We start from the raw sequence: 14,848 nt of genomic DNA on the forward strand, positions 1-14,848 counted from the left end.
ACCCCAGCACCAGCCCCCTCCAGGAGAAGACACAGCAGGTGCCTTAAAGCTGCCTTATCACGGGTTGGGGCTCATCCAGACTTCCTTTTGTGCCACTTTTCTTTGTTTTGCTCCAGCACTTTCTCCACAAAAAGCCCTCTAATTCAGCATTAAAGAGCAGGTTTTCATGGGGGAAGCACCCGGGCAAAAGAAACAAGCAACATCCACACACGGCGTTTTAAAGCGTGGGAGTGTGCCTAGGAACCATGGGGCAAAAGGTAAGTGGGGATGAGCCCCCAGTCTATCTGGCTAAAAATTTCTGGTCAAGTGGTGGGCATCCTTTTTTGTGTCAAGGGCCACATTCCCTCATGGGTACTGTCAGGGGCCATATTACAGCTGGGGGGGCTGAAGTCAGTGGTTTCTGTCTTTCTGCCACCCCTTTTATTTCACTCCTTCGGCCACCCACTTCTCCCTCCCTGTCAGTGGGCTGCCAGAAGTCTCAGCTGCTCCCTTGCTGGGGGCTTCTGGAAATTGACCAAGGGCTGCATAAAATTAGGACAAGGGTCACAGTTTGCCCACCTCTGGTTCACACGGACTGGCAGCCTGACCTAGAGATGCTGAGGAGTGATCCGGCAACCTTCCACATTCAAAGCACTTACAGTGGTACCTCGGGTTAAGTACTTAATTCGTTCCGGAGGTCCATACTTAACCTGAAACTGTTCTTAACCTGAAGCACCACTTTAGCTAATGGGGCCTCCTGCTGCTGCCGTGCCGCCAGAGCACAATTTCTGTTCTCATCCTGAAGCAAAGTTCTTAACCCGAGGTACTATTTCTGGGTTAGCAGAGTCTGTAACCTGAAGTGTATGTAATCTGAAGCGTATGTAACCCGAGGTACCACTGTACTGAACCACTGAGCTACAGCTCTCCCCAAAGGTCTTGCTGTTTATACCTTGTGGACATCAGCATGTAGCTCCTGATATGCAGGGTCAACCACAGCCACACGACCAATTTCTTCACGGCCTGGTGAATTTCTGAACTTGTTTGATGGTGATTAAAATTAATTATTGTAAGAGAAAAATATGGACCTGGAAAGCACTTTGTCCGCTGGAAAGTAGCACAGAAGTGACTGGTGTATGTGGTGACCTGCAGCACAGCATCAATCGATTTCCATGTTTGACACTGCTTGATTCCTATCTAAGGTGGCTGATTTCAAATGTCCCAATGGTTTTACACTAATTCTGTGAAAACATTCAGCCATACAGTACAATTGGATAGTACGATTGCCTGTATCACTTTTGGCCTCCTTACGAAGTGGTGATGCTAAAAATACTTGCCTTAAGCTTAGTCCCCTGTTATTCTTCATCTGGGCCATTAATCCCGCAGTCATAAATGGCTATATCTTTCAGCTTGAGAAATAAGAGTAAAACCACCTTCTCCATTTCAGCCACCTGCAAAGACTCGATTACAACATACAGTTCAGAGTTAAAACCAATTGGCTTCTGGCATCTTGTACCCCATTAAAATTTGGCTGCCAATTTGATTCTGCTTCTAAATGTAAAGTAGAGGACTGACTGGCTAGGCCGGCTTTCAACTGAGCACAAGCTTCCAGCACACGCAGTGAGGGAATATCTCTTGCTGGCTTTCAACTGGCAGCATCTGGAGCAATGCTGTGACCTTCTGCCAACCACACCTGTGAGCAGAGGCCTTCTGGGAACGGGAGGGAGCTGATGAATGATGATGAGCATTCCTGGGCTCTGAGAAAGCGACATCCTCTGTTTACAGAGAAACATATTTCTCCTGGCACGTCAAAAACCTTTGCATTTTGAAATGGCAGTCTGGCTAGCCAGAAAGGTATCTCGGGCACATTAGTATTCTGAACTCTGCTCAAGACTAAAGACTGAACAGGAAAAGAGTCTGCAGAACACCTGCCCACAAAAGCGTGACAATTTGCAAGTCCTGTAAATATTAGGCTGCGCCTATTTCCATTTGTGGCTATCACTGTAATGTAATCATAGGGTACATTTCTGCACATGTTTTAGTGATGAAGCAAGTCTTGTGGGTGCATTTAACACAAAGGCCAACTTCCTATCTCAAAATCTAAAAGGTGAAACAGAATCTGGGCTTCAGTCTAGGAAGGCTGTGTGTGTTTGAAGGGAAATTACAGCATAAAAACTAAAGGAGAGCCATGCTGGATGAGGCAAAGACCCATCTAGTCCAGCCTTATGTTATCAGAGTGGCCAACCAGATGCCCGTGGGAATCTGAGAAGTAGGACATGGCAAGGCCAATACCACTCTCCCCATTTGTGGTTCTGAGCAACTGTTATGGCCAAGTGTGGAGACCATGGACCTTTAGTTTGGTCCAACAAGCCACTTCTGTTGTCCTTGAAAAAGCCAGCCAGGCTGTGGGGACTCGTGGCCAATTGGCTGGATCTCTCACACATACACCCAAGAGGGGGCAGCTTTTTTGAGGAGAGAAGTGGGGGTGAGCAGCTGGAAAGGAAACAGGAGTGGCAGGAGTGGCAATGCTGTTAGCCAAACATAGCAATGTATGCATATATCCTTGTTCATTTAAAGCATTGTGACAACATAGGCTGTTGGAGAAGGAGGGTTCTTTGGAGGCAGGGCAGGCAATAGGCAAAACTTGATCTTCTGCAAGTCACCATGCAGGAGGATTATTTGATTTCACTGCCTTCAGCTTCCTTTTCACATCTGCACTGGAGTCTGGCAAGTTCAAACCAACAGCGTTATCAGACACCTCTGTGATCAGTCGATGCCTGTGTTGTGCTATTTCATGACTGGGTAGCTTCAAAATCTAAAATTGTCAACCAGGAACCCAAAATAACAGTGTAACAATAAATACAGCTCCTCAGCTCTTATACAGAAGCTTTTGAATTATGCATAGAAGTCTGGAACAAAAATATCAAAATTATCCCCACCTCCAGGTCTTTAAAAAAAATAATAATAGCAACATGAACATTCTTCTTGCTTTTGTACTTTTCTTTGTACTTGCTGTGTGCTGTAATGTTGCACAGCTATTGTCATTGACCAGACCAAGGGCCCCATCCTATACTGAAGATCTGCTGGCTGATGAGATACACAGTTTCAGACAAGGTGGTGCCTTACAGATTTTGCTGGATGACCCTTGCATCATTCCTGACCAGTGGCCACAATGGCTGGTGGGGCTGATAAGAGTTGGAGTCCGTTGTTATCTGCAGGACACCATGTTGGTTATCCCCTCTACACAGCTGGAATGCAAGATATGCCACCACTGGCAAAAATACAATAGTGGAACATTCCAGACACACTGCCAAGCCTAAGGGGCAATACATGTGCTTCTCTTCCATCCACAGATCCACTGTCCAAGACACAGGACCCTTGGAACTGGGGCAGCTGATTGACTTTCAGGATATACATTCCATTTCAGGATGCTGATCAAGAGAGGCTTTGAATGTGCTCCATGCAATACGTCTTTGTTGTCAAGTTTTCCACTGATTCCCCCACTCTAATTTTAGCTAGCTTCAAAATGGGACTCAGAGGGGTGGGGCAATAGAAATGTCAGAGAATTATGATGGAAGCAGAAATGAGATTAGAAATTGCCAGTGTTTGCTTATTTGCCCCATGTACGAAACAAAAGTAAATCTAGCAAATGCAATTGGTGTTTGCTGTTGTTTGTTCTCAGTTTGCAGATGATATGTAGTGATGACTTTTCCCCATTTGCATTTCATTTGCTTTGCATGGAAATGAATAGCCTTTGCAGTCAAATGAATGGTGTGAAATAACGTAATTAATTATTTGAAATTCCACCATAGTGGACAGCAAGACGATTAGAGCCCAAACTGCAGCAGAATGGAAATAGCACTGCATGCAATGACTATGGGGTGATACAGTAGATCCCTATGGGGCAGGAAGCTTGATGAGCTCAGAAGTGACCCCTTCTCTATGCTCAAGCATAAACCTGAGGGGTTAGGCCTCTCAGGATACACAAGTGGTTCAGGTGCCGCTGCAGAAGTAGCCGCTGGAGAGGGAAAAGGAATGAGGAAGGACGGGGGAAATGATTCCTGCTGGTATTCTGCCAGGCAGGCTGGCTTATGTCATGCCTGGCCCAGGCTGGAGCCAGGATGACTCCTCCTTGGACCCCAGCATTGCCCCAGATATCTCCAGCATCTCCAAAGTGTTGCCAGGCCCATCTGCAGTACAGGACCCATGAATGAGTTTTCTGACTCACCTGTGGGAGCTCCTTGACCTGTGAAATCAGAGGATGGGGTCAAACTGCACCCCAGCCCCACATCAGGCAGTGCAGGCACAGGTACTTTTTGTGGTAAGGAAACTGAGGTAAGAATGCACTTGGAAGTGTGGCAGCACCATATAACCCCCCCCAAAAAAAACACCCCAATCTGGATGAATGCTCAATAAGCAGGCCATCTGGAAGCACAGTGTGCATAGGATTGCAACCTTTGAAATATAATTGTTTAGACAGGGTTTCCTTTCCCAAAAAGGTGGGGTATGGTGGCATATTATCTCCATATACACTTCACATCCCATTGATACTTTCCCTTAATCATAAAAAGGCAAACAACATAAAGGGCACTTTTAAGTGACATGGAAAAATGGTTGGGAGCGTTCCTTTCAAAGGATGGCCTTTTACTTTATTTGACGGCCTTTTGATGTGGTTTTCGTTCCATGAGCAAAAGACAGCATAGCTGAACTTGTCATTTCAGCTGATGAAGCAGAGTCTATGCCAGGGCCATGTTGAAATGAACCCTGGATGCTGGTCAAGGACTGAAAATAGACTTGCCTGACCTGATTTCTAGGTTTATGACCTGATTTATTTCTCTAATAGTGTATACTTTCTCTACCCAAGAGGAACGTCAAGTGTAAAATGGGGCTGCTCAGCCAAGCTCGGAACATGATTTTTGTGGTGAGGCTGAAAAGGTGAGGCTGAGGGGAAATTTCAGAAAACAGGAAATTTGTGAAGCTAACAGGAGCCTGAACCTGGAGTGACCTGTTTGCTTGCGGTGTATTGCGTTCCTTTTAAACTTCTGCTCTTAGTGTTTCTGGGGACTAAGATTTTCTCAGCCACCATTGTCTCTCTTCTTTCACTCCATGTCACAAAGCATTATATCCAAAGCTGTCATATATTTAGTCAATCTGAGCCAGTTTTGTCTGCTCGGATTGGCTGTTGCCCCGAGACAGAGCTCTGTCCCAGCCCTCTTCCCTGTTGCCCAAAATGCCAGGAACTGAACCTGAGATGTTAGGCTTGCACAGCATCTGCTTTCCCTCTGAGCTATGGTGGCTTGTCCGTATGTGGCTTCTTCCTTCATGTTTCCTTCACTCGAGAGGCATCCTTCATTCTAGTCAAACAGTTCTGCTTCATTCCCCCCTCGCCATCTTCACATGCTCTCTAATCTACTTCTTCCTCCCAGCCTGCAGGCATCCTCCAAGTATTTGAGTAGGGATGCTCACAGAAGCTTGGGCCCCAGTTAAACGTGAAAGCACAATTGAGGTGTACCTTGATCCTGCGAGCTGCTGCCAAGTCTACCTTCCTTGGTTCAAAGAGCCCAGAATCTTACCTTGGAGCACAGCGGGGACAAGGCTCCTCAGGCCTCAGCGGAGAGTCTTTTTCACTGGCAAGTGCAACTACCAGTCCCAGAATCCTGATATGAAGCTGATGTTCTCTGCAACTTTTCCATCACAGAGCCCCAGAATTCATGGTAGTAAACAAGTGGGAGACGTGGTGAGGAAGAGAAGCAGAAGCAGGAGAAAAATCTAGCGAGGAGGTAGACTCCTTGAGGGAGTTAGGCCCACGGAGGGCCTCTTGCACAACAGCCCTAGACCTGGCATTGCACCCAGATTGTTTTCTGCCCTGTTCTCTTTCTCTTTTGTGTCACATCGCCCTTCTGGAATTCTTATCTCTTAGGGTTAGCTTGTGAGTTTAAAAAAAATTCTATGAAGTACTTGGGATTGAGATTTCTCTCTGCCTCTCAGAAGTGCTGCATAAATTTGCTGTGGTTGTTCTTACATACAGTATTTGTTTCAGTTGTAGCTCTCCCTTTTTCATCTCTTCCATGAAGCAGGTGATATTTGACACAGCATGCTTTGTTTATATATTTCATATAATTTATATACCATGATTGTTGGGAGAAAAAACCCTCAAAGCAGTTTATCTGTTTAATCACATCCATTCCTAAGAATTTTTAAATGGTGCACAATCTGCCTAGAATGTGAGCCCTAGAGCTTTTTAGAAATGTTGCTCTGAACTTGCTTCTTTCTTGTGGAAAAACCTCCAGCCACTTTGGATACTTCTGAAACGCTGCCAGTTAAAGGAAGAGACACAACAATAACAGCTTTTGAGTGTGTGGTCATGTTACGGATGTCATCGTATTTGAAGGCTTGCTATCCAGATTTTGTTATTGCCGGCTTTTGCTCTTGTTTTCATGCATAAAAAACTGCTCATGCAGGAAAGCCCTGAGATACACAGCAATAAATATTCTTTATATGTATTTATTTATTTAGGTTTAAATTTTGGATGTACTAAAGGAATGTTTCATTTCATCTAGCATAAAATGCATTTTCCAGTTCCAGTTGCTTGAGTACATTGTTAGCAAATCTAGAAGCATCTTGTCCTCAGAATGCAGCCTGTATAATTGACTTCAGAAAAGGCATCCTTATTGGATGCTAGCTTTGATGAGTGCTGCTTTTCATTCATGTCACTTCCCTGTAGGTATCTGATGTCAACCACTTCTCAGGCTCTTCTTGGTGGCTGCTGCATTTAATGCACTTAGTTTTAAAGCTGCTCCGTGTCACTTCTTCTCAGCTCTCGCACTCTTGTGGCTCCTGGAGTTGAACAGGAATGCTGACCCCTGGGCTCAAAAATCACTAAGCCATCAGTCCTGAGTACCGTGGCTGAATTCATTAGAGGCAGAACTAATCACTATTCCTATTCCTACTGACTCCAGAAGAGTAGCCTTTCCAAAAGACTTATTTAGCTATGTAAAGGTAAACCATTTGCCTCCATTCTCTTTCCTGAGCAAACATACCTGCCAAATCAAATAAAAGGATATTTGGCACTTTCCCAATCTTTTGTCCTCCATGATTTAGAAAGTATTAAAGTCAAACTAAGAAACCTAGGAAAGAGATAGAGAGATGTCCCTGTTCGCACAGATGTGCATGCAAGCATGTGTCTCCATGTGGGCATAATATTTTGAGGGAGGGGCAGAGTTACATGTGACAAAATGTCATCACGTTTGAGGCTGTGCCTGTGGAGGAAGGGGGCTGGTGTGCTACACAACCATAGGCTGGATGGGACCAACAGCAAGAGCCATGAGCCAATGCAAGTATGCATTGTAAGTCCTCAGTGTACTTGGCAAGTGAGCGCCAGGTGCAAAATAGACGAGTGCCAATGAAGTTCTGTGTGCAAAATGGAGGCAAACAGCTGTTGGTTTGTTTATAAGGGGGGGGGGCTCCTGGAAAAAAACACTTTTCTCTCCAGGTCTTATTGATGGCCAAATAACGTGGTGCGCATGTGTTGGAAGTTAGCAAATAGATTAGGTGTAAAATAAGACATTAGCATGCCTCCACAACTCTTCTTCCTTCCCTGAACAATGGGGGCAAGTCTGTCTTCTATTAATGAGGATAGCTGTTGTCTGCCAATGATTGATTCTTCTGACATGCTTGCAAATACTTTGCACGGTCACCTATAGATCAAACCTCAATGAGCCAAGGTGTCAAGGGGCATGGCCGCTTCGCCATAAGGTCCCAGGGAGGGTTACACCATTAAAGCAACATTAAAAACAATTTAAAACAATCAGTAAAGTGCGAATCAATGCTCAGAGGCTTTAGGACTGTATAACTTGGGGTAATTCCAGCTGTCAAATTTCTCCCCTGATTGTCTTGCTTTGTAGTCGGCCCCAGATGCTACCTGTGCCATTCCCAGTTATTCCATTTACTGGAAAGATCAGTATAGGAGTAGCAACAACAACAACATTATTGAAAACCAGTAATGGTAGATCCAAACCCAGTAAGAGCAGGAAACAATTCTGGTTTCTGTCCCATGTTTGCTGTTGCTGTCTCTGGGTAGCCAACCAAAAGTTCTATCTCCCAGCTTTTCAGGGCTTACTGTGGGCAACTGCTTTCTTTTTATTGTCATCTGTTATCTTGTTAGGCAGGGGGCAAAACTGTCAGCATCTCATAGTGCTCTTCTAGGGCTTGTTGCTGCTATAGATTAAACTTTCGGAGAGTCCCCAGCGTGGCCTCCATCTGTCATGTAGTTATGAAAATGACAACTCTCTTTGTCCAACTCTCTTGTGACTTCAACCTCCCATTTTGTCATCGTATTTTATATCATGGATATAAGACACTTTGGTTTTCAATAACAAAATATGTTCATAGGAACAAGGCTACACCATAGGTACAGAATTGTAATTGTCAGGACTAGGCCATGAGCAGAAGTCTGAGGTGAGCCAAGAGACAGAAGCTGTGGAAGAAACCAGAAGTCAGAACCGAAGGACAAGTCAGCACCACAGAAATCCTGCAGCCATAGGAGCCAACTCCTTTGTGCCTGCATCGCATCATGTGACCGATTATGTGTGGGGTAGGGCTTACCTGCCCCTCCCATATTTTATTCAAGTTGACACCCCTGCCTGGAGGCTAGGTTGAAGAATAAGCTAGAAGTCAGGTCAGGACTGAAGCGCAACCAAGGATACAGGAACTCACCAGACCTCAGGAAGACCTTGTTGTGCAAGCAAGGCTTAGCTGGGAAAGAAAACCTTTTATAATCCTTTCTACTCAGGAAGTTCCAGGTGTCCAGAAGGTTCGTGACATGGGGAAGCTGCACACAGACTCCAGCAGCTGCTGCCCCTGAGCCACACTTGCAGGATATCCCGGCCCATCACACGCAGAAGCAGGGAAGTAGCATCATATGAGACTGCATTATGGATGTGGACACTGGAACCATATACATGGGGTCAGTTGCATGGGTCGCTCCCACCCAGTCTTTGGCTACCTGGGACAGGGATGATTAGGTGGGAAAGATCCACACAATAGGATCTGACCATGTGCTTTTAAGATTTACATGTATTCTGTAATCCCATTGAATTACCCCATGGACAAACAACTCCCATGCTAGTGTGGAACAGAAACAGGCTAAACAAAAGCAATATATTGTTCGATTACACCATTTCAACATTATCACTGGGACAGCTGGCATCTGTATGCTGGATGCATGCAACAGTGTCGGTCTGTGCACAAAGCATTTATGATTCCAGAAATTCTAGAAGGACTTCTAGAATGAGAACAAAGCTGAATCTGGAATGAGGAAGATCTGACCATACATACAGAGAGAGACAGCACTGGCAGGTGGAAGGATCTGTACCCAGGCATAGGAATATACAGGGCCAGATGGCAGAGAGTGATCACATGGGAAGTAGAGATGAAGAGAGGGAATGCAAAGTAGCTTATCAGCATGTAATAACCAACCTGCTGAACTTTGAATGACCGTGCAAATCAGCATGCCAGGATGGAGAAATGGCAACAGGGATTTCATTTGTAATTAGAAAGGAAGTGTATTTGTTTGGTGTTATAAAGGCTTAAAAATCTAATTTCATTCTTTTAGCCATTTGGCTCTTGAGCACAGGTTGCAGCAGTAGAAGAAACCTCACACAGTCCATCTGGACAGCCGTTCTCTATGCCAGAAGTGGATCGGCTCCCTTTGATGTAAAACTGCCTCATTATTCTGGGACTTGATCCCAGCCCAAATCAACTCCCCCCTCCAACTTCCTTGATTTCAGCTTCAGGGTTAATTCATATGAACATCACAGTATGCAGAGACTGCTTGGCATTGCTGTGTACATTGGCTCTCTGTACATAGTAAGTCATTTGAGTACAGGCTCATGCTACTGTACATAGATCGTGGTTTTAGTAGACGCTGCTGAACCGTATTTTGTGGTTTTCAATGTGTGCAAAAAGGCATACTTCTTTGTGCGGAGTACCTGAAAATGACCAACTTAGCTTGGAGAAGCGCCAATGCTGAACCATATTTATGGACCGAACTGTGTGGAAAAGGCATAGTCCTTTGTGTGGTGCTACTTGTATATAGCCAGCTTAGCTCGAAAAAGAGCCAATGCATGCAGCAATTTGGCGCACATTTCCAGAGGGCTCTTTTATACAATCCTCCTTGACAGTTCTTGCTTTGTATAGCTTCCTTCACACTCAGCAGTTTTCCTCTGACGTGTATGTTTTATTAGATAATGTCAAGGGCCCTGTTTCTAGGTGGTTTGACAATGATTCGATATTCTACCATAACCTGGGTACTCAGTCGTGCCACTCTGCCTGTTTGCTACTCTCGCTATCACTTTGAGTAAGCAACCTTGGCTAGATTGGGAATTGACTTTGCATTTACAACTGTTGTCGGCAAATGTTCAAAAGCTTCTCTGTCTTTGGAACATTCTCTTGCAGCTTGTATTGTTTGCGTGTGCATGCTGTGCTTTATCATTTTGCCCTCTGGGAATTGTAGCTTGGTCTGCCTTGCACACTCCGCATGACAGTCATTTGGAAATCAACCCCATAATTAAATCCAGGAACAAGATAAGGCTTTGGAACTGGGTGGAGGAAAACAACTTGTAAAAAGTTTTCAAGAAGCAATCAAGAGCTGATTAGAAAAGATACTCACCCAACAAAGGACTGTTTAATTGGATAGCCCAGTTATATATTCCACAGAAATAATCAAGTCTAAATGTTTACAGCTAAAGAATGTGTCCACATGCACCTACAAGGCACCTGCTTTGGGGAGATTTGTCTGCTAAATGCTGACAGTGCATGCTCAGAGTTTTATTTAGGTTTCCATGTTAGAGAAGAACATCTCAGAGAAATAACACTTGAATTGTAAAAGAAGTGAAGTGGGCCTGATTTGGAGTCAAATCAGATAACCCTGGCAACATCTCTAGGTCAAGCTAGTTTCTGGCTTTTAATTATCAGATTTATATCCACACTGTACATCATCTATGGTATTTGTTTTTGCAACCCTATCCTGGTTACATCCAGGGCATGTGAACTTATTATCCTATCCTAGTTATATAGGAGATATACCGCTATATATATAAAGATCTAGAATCTTTATATAAGGCAGCCACATCTTCTGCCCACTGTCACAATGTGACTCCCCTCACTCTGGAAGGGGAAATGTTCATCTGAATATCCTGGCAGGGAAGTTAGTGAGATGGTAGGCTTCCAAGTTCAAATCATGGTTCAAGTTTTCATTCTAAATCCCCAAGTTCAAAAGTTTTCAGTTGGTATTCTGGAGGGAAAAGGCCATCTTTTAACAGCAAAGCAGCTGTGGCTGTTTCTCCCAGATGTGACCATTATGTCCAAATGAATGAGGATGTCACACACCGGTTTAGTTTGAGTCTTGGAGAGAAGGCGGGGAGGGGGCTGAAGAGAGCTGCCATCAATCTGAATAATAGACTGGATGGCAGCAATTTTCTCTTGAACATCTGAGAGATGTCATGAGTTGTGAATCAGCAGGAGGAGACTTTACATCTCAATGTGTTGACAATGTTTACTTGAAAGATCACAATAGGTCACTCAAAGAATAAAATGGAATAGAGTGAAGATCAGTCACAAGTTCTGCAGTACTTTTGCGGTATTCGAATCAAGCCGGAGACAATAAGTCATAAACTTGAAGAAGAGTATGACATGTGGCTCTTTCAGGAAGGCTTTTATTTGTGAATGCCTACTTGATGGTGACAGCCACAACTGGATTCTATGGCAACACCAGCCCCAGAGATCAAAGATGTGTTATGTAAACAGGGCTTTAGTAGATAGTCTTGTTTCTGGGATGAAGTTGAATATTGACAGAAACTGCTTATTGAGTTTGACCAGAGTCAATGATCCCTGATTAAATGCAAAGTACTGGCTGTCAAGTCAACCTTCAAGCTTATTGCTTCCTTTTTTATTCCCACAATGCTCAATTCAGTCATAAAAGCCCAAAGGGCTTGACTACATGAACATGCCAGAATAGTCTCTCCCCCCACATTCATGATGGCCTTGCTTCTGTGGTACAGAAATGGGTACAGAAATGGTGTAGGGTTAATTATTGGAGAATGAGAAAAACATTCTTATTTTTGCAGTGTTGTTTGCACTGTGGACATGTGACCAGTTCACACCAGTGAATTTCTCCATACCCAGGTTCATGAATGCAAGGGGGGGGGGGAATACTGTGACTCAAACAGTATGTTCTTCAAATTAGTAGCCAGGCCTCATGATGATCACAGCTGCTCTGTCCACCAGTTCACACTAACTTTCTGTTGGAGATATATACTGCTATTCCAGTTCTTCTTCTTCTCTAGCACCGTAGGCTCAGAAATTTTTGGAGCTAGCTTTTAAGTATGTCACAGTGGATGGCAAAACAGCAAAATATTCCTTGGAGCTAAAACAGAAGCCCCCCTTGTGGTGTATCTTTTGATTTGGCTGTACCTTTTATTTGTAAGACATCCCCTAACATGCTAAGCTTTTTGGGTGAGCAAGGAGTGTCTTATGTAGATGGGAGTCCGAAGATTTGAACCCACATCTGCAGTCAGTGCACCCCAGCAACAGATGGTCCAAGCTTTGGATCATCTCTCAATGATCAGCTCATGGCCTACTTAATGTTGGAATCTGAAAAGTGATGAGAAGCAGCCATTGCTTTTTTGTGTGTGGCAAATATTCCCCTCCTGTACTGAAGCCTGTCACAACCTCCATATGGTGAATGTTTCCATGGAGTTCAATGAATAGCTTTAATGAGCTCCCATTCCTCTCAGTTTTTTGTAATGTTATAATTGGGGACCCAGAATACGCGCATCTGACCTCTTTGAAGCATTTGCAAACAGAGACTTCTTGAGGCTCCTTGACCAGTGGAGCAGACCAACATGGCAGGTGGCTCAAGGAGAGGGGGGGGACGACACCAAATGAATGAGGTCATTATATCTTGGGTTGAGGCTTTACTTTACTCTCTGCTCACGACACAGTTTTCACTGTTCGTTGGTTGCTGAAATCTGGAAATTCATTCCGTTTGAATAGAAGGAGGGAAAGAAGGCCTGTCTGTTTGACCAATTCTGTCAAATCAAATCATCAGTCTAAAGTCCTGAGATGACATGGGTTGGCCAGTGGAATTATAATAGGGTTAAAGAGACCGTGAGTCTCTCAGTACCTCCCTGAATCAAATACCGTGCCATCCTATCAATGCTCCTTTGGAGACAGGGCTGTGACGTATTTATCAACTCTCCATTGTGCATTAAATATTACAAGGAAGCGCTTGTATGCTTTATAAAATTTATTATTGCAATGAAATGTCTTATTTTTGTCTCTCTAGCCAGAGAGTAAAATCCATCTGCAGGTGAGCAAATATATGACTTATTCCAGACAGTATTTCACAAGCATAACAAAAGCAACTTTGATCCTATATCTAGCTCTCTTGTGTTAAATAATGTATATGCACAGGCAGTTAGAAATGAAATGTATGCGAACCATTCATGAGTGAAAACCGTGTCTTTTGCTTTGCGTATCTCCAAGTGAAGGAAAGTTCTGGGGACGTCTCTTTGGAGCGCCAGTTTCCATCTCAAGGTACTTTTGTGAGAACAGTTTATTGCTGCTGCTGCTGCTGCTTACTGCATTTTTAAACCACACATCATCCATTGAGATTTGAGGGAGGCTTACAAAATAATCAATAGAAGTGCATATATCACAAAACACACATTAAAGGATTACAGTAATTAAAGTACAGTGGTACCCCGCAAGACGAACGCCTCGCGAGACGAAAAACTCGCAAAACGAAAGGTTTTTTCGTTTTCGAGTTGCCTCGCAAGACGAATTTCCCTATGGGCTTGCTTCGCAAAACGAAGCTTGCCCCGGGGACAGCGGGTCTTCTCTTTTGAAGCAAGCGGCTGCGGGGAGATCGCTTCTCCCCACCGCCCCTTGCTTCAAAAGAGGTCCGGGGGCAGCGGGAAGCGCTCCCGCTGCCCCCGGACCTCTTTTGAAGCAAGCGGCTGCGCTTCTCCCCGCAGCCGCTTGCTTCAAAAGAGGTCCCGGACCTCTTTTGAAGCAAGCGGCTGCGGAGAGAAGGGATCTCCCCGCAGCCGCTTGCTTCAAAAGAGGTCCGGGGGCAGCGGGAGCGCTTCCCGCTGCCCCCGGACCTCTTTTGAAGCAAGGGGCGGTGGGGAGAAGCGATCTCCCCGTGCTCCGAAGCCGGGCGGGGGGGTGGGAACACCTGCCCCAGCCACCCCGCTTCGGAACGCTGCTCCGAAGCGGGGTGGGGGGGCGGGAGCACCTGCCCCAGCCGCCGGGCTTCGTAGCGCTGCTGCGAAGCCGGGCGGGGGGTGGGAACACCTGCCCCAGCCACCCCGCTTCAGAACGCTGCTCCGAAGCGGGGTGGGGGGGCGGGAGCACCTGCCCCAGCCGCCGGGCTTCGTAGCGCTGCTGCGAAGCCGGGCGGGGGGTGGGAACACCTGCCCCAGCCACCCTGCTTCGGAACGCTGCTCCGAAGCGGGGTGGGGGGGCGGGAGCACCTGCCCCAGCCGCCGGGCTTCGTAGCGCTGCTGCGAAGCCGGGCGGGGGGGGGGTGGGAACACCTTCTGAAGGCGGGCGGGGGGCGAAAGTCTTTGTCCCCCCTGCCTGCCTTCCCAGGGGCTTTTAAATCGCCCCGGACAGCGGAGAAGTCCTCCGCTGTCCGGGGCGATTTTAAAATGCCGCCCGCCAGCATTTTAAGATCGCCCGGACAGCGGAGAAGTCCTCCGCTGTCCCAGGGTTTTTTAAAATGCTGGGGGTGAGAAGAAAAGCCCTTGTCCCCCCCCCCCCCCAGCCTTCAGAAGAGGTCTGGGGACAGACTGTCCCTGGACCTGGT

At 45.7% G+C, this 14,848-nt stretch overlaps 1 protein-coding gene and 1 long non-coding RNA gene across 4 annotated transcripts in view; one reads left to right on the top strand and one right to left on the bottom strand.

The window, feature by feature from the left end:
- FRMD4A (FERM domain containing 4A) overlaps positions 1-14,848 on the top strand; it is a 412,586-nt gene that overhangs the window by 115,777 nt on the left and 281,961 nt on the right. The gene's annotated exons all lie outside the window — the stretch shown is intronic.
- On the bottom strand, positions 7,906-10,382 carry LOC310688105. Its single transcript, XR_014516779.1, has 2 exons — positions 9,153-10,382; positions 7,906-8,452 (listed from the first exon to the last, which is right to left on the bottom strand). It is a non-coding gene; the product is annotated as an uncharacterized lncRNA (long non-coding RNA).

This window comes from Podarcis liolepis, assembly GCF_965112155.1.
Source record: "Podarcis liolepis genome assembly, chromosome: 10".
Taxonomy (NCBI): Eukaryota; Metazoa; Chordata; class Lepidosauria; order Squamata; family Lacertidae; genus Podarcis; species Podarcis liolepis.